This window comes from Sapajus apella, unplaced genomic scaffold (assembly GCF_009761245.1).
Source record: "Sapajus apella isolate SASKATOON/1434 unplaced genomic scaffold, GSC_monkey_1.0 scaffold1, whole genome shotgun sequence".
Classification (NCBI taxonomy): Eukaryota; Metazoa; Chordata; class Mammalia; order Primates; family Cebidae; genus Sapajus; species Sapajus apella.
This window is the reverse complement of record NW_022436941.1, coordinates 61730865-61736864: the sequence shown is the minus strand read 5'-3', so window position 1 is coordinate 61736864 and position 6000 is coordinate 61730865. Positions and strand designations below refer to the sequence as shown.

At 37.1% G+C, this 6000-nt stretch overlaps 1 protein-coding gene across 2 annotated transcripts in view; it reads left to right on the top strand.

Annotated features, from left to right (window-relative positions):
• Positions 1–6000, top strand: part of SCAMP1 (secretory carrier membrane protein 1) — a 119132-nt gene that overhangs the window by 22420 nt on the left and 90712 nt on the right. The gene's annotated exons all lie outside the window — the stretch shown is intronic.

Genomic DNA, 6000 nt, shown 5'->3' with positions numbered 1-6000 from the left:
GCTGCGATTACAGGCACGCGCCACCATGCCCAGCTAATTTTTTGTATTTTTAGTAGAGACGGGGTTTCACCATGTTGACCAGGATGGTCTCGATCTCTTGACCTCGTGATCCACCCGCCTCGGCCTCCCAAAGTGCTGGGATTACAGGCTTGAGCCACCGCGCCCGGCCTGTGAAAACATTTTCATGGTTCCAAAGTAAAGTCTGTAAAACAATATTTAGTTAAGTCTAGCTTTGAAGCCTGTTCTCTGTCTTTACTATTCCTTTACGTTTACAATAGAGAATTACTTTTATTAGTTTTTGAATTATTCTTCCTTTTTAAAAACATAAACACACATTCTTTTTTTTTTTTTTTTTTTTTTTTGGGGATTCGTTTTTTTCATGTTGGTCAGGGCGGTCTCAAACTCCCGACCTCAGGTGATCCGCCCACCTCAGCCTCCTAAAGTGCTGGGATTACAGGCATGAGCCACCATGCCCAGCCCAACACACATTCATTTTTATCTTCCTTTTTGCACCAAAGTTTAACATTTGTTTACACTCTTTTGCACCTTGCTTTTTTCACTCAGCCCATAGCATCTATATATCTCCTTATACCATTTTACAATTTCGTGATACTCAGCTGCATAGTACTTTATCATGTAGATTATCATAGCTTATTCAGTCATCTTCTATTTTTAGACATTTAGGTTGCTTCCAGTCTATTAATTAGTGTGCTGCTTCCATAATGTTACAAGTAGAATTTTGCCGATATTTCTTTGGAGTAGATTCCTAGAAGTGAGACTGGGTCAAAGGATAAATGAAGATGTTATTTTGCTAGGTATTGCCAACTTGTCCTCCATAAAGGTTGTAACAGTTTTTTTTTTTTTTTTTAACTCAATGAGAGGTTCTTTTTTTGCCCAGGTTGACCTTGAATGCATAGCCTTGCCTCCTCAAGTGCCAGGACAACTGGCCAGAGCCACCACGGCTCCCAGGTTGTAACAGTTTTTATTCTTACCAGCAATGCATGAGAATCCCTGCTTCCTTACAGCTGTGTCAATAGAGTATGTCAGACTTTTAGATTTTTTGCTAATTTTATAGGTGAGAAATGATAACATCAATGTAGTTTTAATTCGTGTTTCTCTTATGAAATTAAAAATCTTTATTAATATTTACACTTTTTGAACTAACCTTATGTTTATGCTCATTTTTTTTCAAGAAGTATTTTTTGGTTACTAGTGCTGCTATTATCTTGAAGAATTACTCTTTGGGTATTTCTCCACAGGGGTGGTAATAATATTAATTGAAGAAACAATATAAACAGGCACGTATGATTAAGAAAAAAAAGATCACTGATCACAGACCACCACAACAGATATAATAAAAATATTTGAAGGCCAGGTGCTATGGCTCATGTTTGTAACCCACCACTTTGGGAGGCTGAGGCGGTTGGATTGCTTGAGGCCAGGAATTCGAGACTAGCCTGGCCAACATGGTGAAGCCCCGTCTACACTAAAAATGTAAAAATTAGCCGGGCATGGTGGCGCATGCTTGTAATCCCAGCTACTTGAGAGGCTGAGGTGGAAGAATTGCTTGAACCTGGGAGGTGGAGGTTGTGATGAGCTGAGATCATGCCATTGCACGCCAGCAGCTTGGGCAACAACGAGACTCTGTCTCAAAAAAAATAAATCTGTTTCTTGTTTCTAAGAGTTCACAATCCAATTTGGAGGAAAAAAAAGACTTTCATGAAGATTATCATCATTCAGGGAAATAGATATTGATGGAGCTCTCACAAGTGTTGTGGGAGCATTGAGCATGGAGTGGAGAGACTTGGGTATGGGGAAGGTATCAGAAAGATAATTACTTGGCATATGAGGTAATATTTGGACTGAGCCTGTAAGGAAGAGGAAGAGATTGCTAGGTTGACCCTGCTTGGAAAACTATTCCAAGTGGTGGAAGCAATGCAAAGGAGGAGTATGACTGATGTTTGAGGACTTACTGGTTTCGTGGATGCTGATGAGGGTAGGCATTGAGACCATCTGGATTTGATGAAGGTGCTTGTTGACCCTAAACCGATTTCTAAATTAGGTTAACTTTAGCAATGCCGAGTTGAAAATTTTGATTAAAATGTCATGTTTCTATTTTCTCAGTTTTCTCCCTGACACGTGCCTTCTCTCTATATAATCTTTTTGCTCCTTATACTTTTGGGTAAACTTTGGAGGGGAACCCTGGGGAAGTAAGTGGAGTGATTTCATTCCCTCTTTCCCATTTTACTGTTGAGCAAGCCTAAAGCCTTTATGTTTTGCCTGTGTCATACTTTTAATTTATCCTTACCACTTGCTTTATGTCAAATTTTAGGCTCCTTATTCAGTAGCTTGTTTCATTTGGTTAAGGGAGAAAGATCTCTCTGATATGAATTTATGAGGCTGGAAAGAGATAAGGCAGGCTAGATGGTTAGAAGCCTTGTATCTCATATTGAGGAATTTGTGTTTCGTTTTATAGTTTGTATAGAGCCTCTAAAAATCTGAAATGGATGAGAGACAGAGGAAAAAGGTTGGAGGAAGGGAATGGCAACATTAGCTTTCAATTTTTGAGAGGCAATGAATGACTGTGTTGAGGAAGGTGAATTGGAGAAGGTACAGTATAGACTAGAGAGCAGAGGTCCCCAGACTACCAGAAGCAGTATCACCTGAGAACCTGTTAGAAATACAGGTTTTCAGGCCCCACCCTAGACATGCTGAATGAGAAATTCTGAGGGTTGGGTGCAGCACTCTGTGTCTTTTTTTTTTTTTTTTTTTTTTTTTTTTTTTAGCACTCTGTGTCTTATTTGATTTTGATGCACGCTAAGTTTGAGACTAGAAATTCAAAGGTTAGACTACCTGACTGTTTGGAAAATGCTTTTCATGTGAATTATGTAGTTGACTTTTGTTGATGTTCATTATGTTGATATGTTCATTATAAGTGCTTTTCACATGAATTACATAGTTGATTTTGTTGAGATGTTATATATATATATATATATATATATATATATATATATATACTTTTTACATACACATACACTAGGATTTTGTGATTCAGGTTTTTTTTAATTTCAGTAGGTTTTTGGGGAATAGGTGGTGTTTGGGTACATGAATAATTTCTCACTGGTGATTTCTGAGATTTTGGTGCACCTGTCACCCGAGCAGTGTACACTGCACCCAATGTGTAGTCTTTTGTCCCTCACCCCACTCCCACTCTTCCCCTGAGTCCACAAAGTTCATTCTATCATTCTTATGCCTTGGTGTCCTTTTAACTTAGCTCCCACTTGTGAGAACATACAATGTTTGGTTTTCCTTTCCTCAGTTACTTCACTTAGAATAATGTCTCCAATTTCATCCACATTGCTGCAAATGCCACTATTTCATTCCTTTTCATGGCTGAGTAGTATTCCATGGTATATAAATACACTCATTGATTGATGTGCATTTAAGCTGGATCCATATTTTTGCAAATGTGAATTGTGCTGCTATAAACATGCGTGTGCAAGTATCTTTTTCGTGTAATGACTTCTTTTCCTTTGGGTCTATACCCATTGAGTGGGATTGCTGGATCAAATGATAGATGTGGTTTTGATTCTTTAAGAAATTTTTACACCATTTTCCATAGTGTTTGTACTAGTTTCCATTACCACCAGCAGTGTCAAAGTGTTCCCTTTTTACCACATCCACACAAACATCTATTCTTTTTTGAGTATGGCCATTTTTGCAGTAGTAAGTTGGTATCACATTGTGTTTTTGATTTGCATTGCCCTGATAGTGATATTGAGCATTTTTTTCATATTTTTTGGTCCATTTCTACATCATCTTTTGAGAATTGTCTGCTCATGTCCTTAGCCCACTTTTTGTTTTTTCCTTGCTGATTTGAGTTCCTTGTAGACTATGGATATTAGTCCTTTGTCAGATGTATAGATTGTGAAAAATTTTTCCCACTCTGTGGGTTGTCTGTTTACTCTGCTGATTATTTCTTTTGCTGCGCACAAGCTTTTTAGTTTAATTAACTCCCATCTATTAGCCTTTTTTGTTGCTGCATTTGCTTTTGGGTTCTTGGTTATGAAGTCTTTGCCTCAGACAATGTCAAGAAATATTTTTCCAGTGTTACCTTCTAGAATTTTTATGGTTTCAGGTCTTGGATTTAGGCCTTTGATCCACCTTGAGTTGATTTTTGTATAAGGTAAGAGATGAGGATCCCATTTCATTCTTTTACATGTGACTTGGCAGTTATCCCAGCACCATTTGTTGAATAGGGTATCCTTTCCCCGCTTGCTTTTGTTTTTGCTTTGTCAAAGATCAGCTGATTGTAAGTATTTGGGTTTATTTTTGGATTCTCTATTCTGTTTCATTGGTCTGTATGCCTGTTTTTATACCAGTACCATGCTCTTTTGGTGACTACGGCCTTATAGTATAGCTTGAAGTCCAGTAATGTAATGCCTCCAGATTTGTCCTTCTTGCTTAGTCTTGCTTTGGCTATGTGGGCCCTTTTTTGGTTCGCTATGAATTTCAGGATTGTTTTTCTAGTTCTGTGAAGAATGATGGAGGTATTTTGATGTGAATTACATTGAATTTGTTGATTACTTTTGGCAGTATGGTCATTTTTACAATATTGATTCTACCCATTCATGAGCATGGGCTGTGTTTTCATTTGTTTGTGTCATCTATGATTTCTTTCAATGGTGTTTTGTACTTTTCCTTGTAGAGGTCTTTCATCTCATTAGGTATATTCCTAAGGATTTAATTTTTTTTGCAGCTATTGTAAAAGGGGTGGAGTTCTTGATTTGATTCTCAGATTGGTCACTGTTGGTATGTAGCAGGGCTGCTGATTTGTGTACATTAATGTTGTGCACAGATGTTTCAGTTTCCTGAAACTATGCTGAATTTATTTGCCAGTTTTACCAGTTCTAGGAGCTTTTTGGATGAATCTTCTAGGTATATAATCATGTCATCAGCAAACAGCAACAGTTTGACTTCCTCTTTACCAGTTTGGATGCCCTTTATTTCTTTTTCTTGTCTAATTGCTCTGGCTAGGACTTCCAGTACTGTGTAAAATAGAAGTGGTGAAAGTGGGCATTCTTGTCTTGTTCCAGTTCTTAAGGGGAATGCTTTCAACATTTCCCCATTCAGTATAATGTGGGTTTCTCATAGATGGCTTTTATTATTTTAAGGCATGTCCCTTTTATGCCTATTTTGCTGAGGCTTTTAATCATAAAGGGATGCTGGATTTTGTCAAATGCTTTTTCTCCATCTACTGAGATGATCATGTGATTCTTGTTTTTAATTTCTGTTTATGTGGTGTATCACATTTATTGTTTTATGGATGTTAAACCATGCCTGCATCCTTCTTATGAAACCGCTTGATCATGGTGCATTATCTTTTTGATATGCTGTTGAATTTGGTTAGTTAGTATTTGGTTGAGGATTTTTTGCATCTGTCTTCATCAGGGTATTGGACTGTGGTTTTCTTTTTTTGTTATGTTGTTTTCTGGTTTTGATATTAGAGTGATAGTGGCTTCATAGAATAATTTTAGGGGGATTCCCTCTTTCACTGTCTTTTGGAACAGTGTCAATAGCATTGATACCAATTCTTCTTTGAATGTCTGATAGAATTCAGCTGTGAATCCGTCTGGCCGTGGACTTGTTTTTGTTGGTAACTTTTTAATTACAATTTCAATTTTGCTGCTTGTTACTGGTCTGTTCAGAGTTTGTATTTCTTCCTGGCTTAATCTAGAAGGGTTGTATGTTTCCAGGAACCTATCCATCTCTTCTAGGTTTTCTAGTTTATTTGTGTAATGGTGTTCATAGTAACCTTGAACGATCTTTTGTATCTCTGTGGTATTGATTATAATATCTGTTTCATATCTAATTGTACTTATTTGGTACTTCTCTCTTTTTTTCTTGGTTATTCTTGCTAATGATCTATCAATTTTATTTCTCTCTTCAAAGAACCAGCTTTTTGTTTAATTTATCTTTTGTGTTTGTTCGTTTCTATTT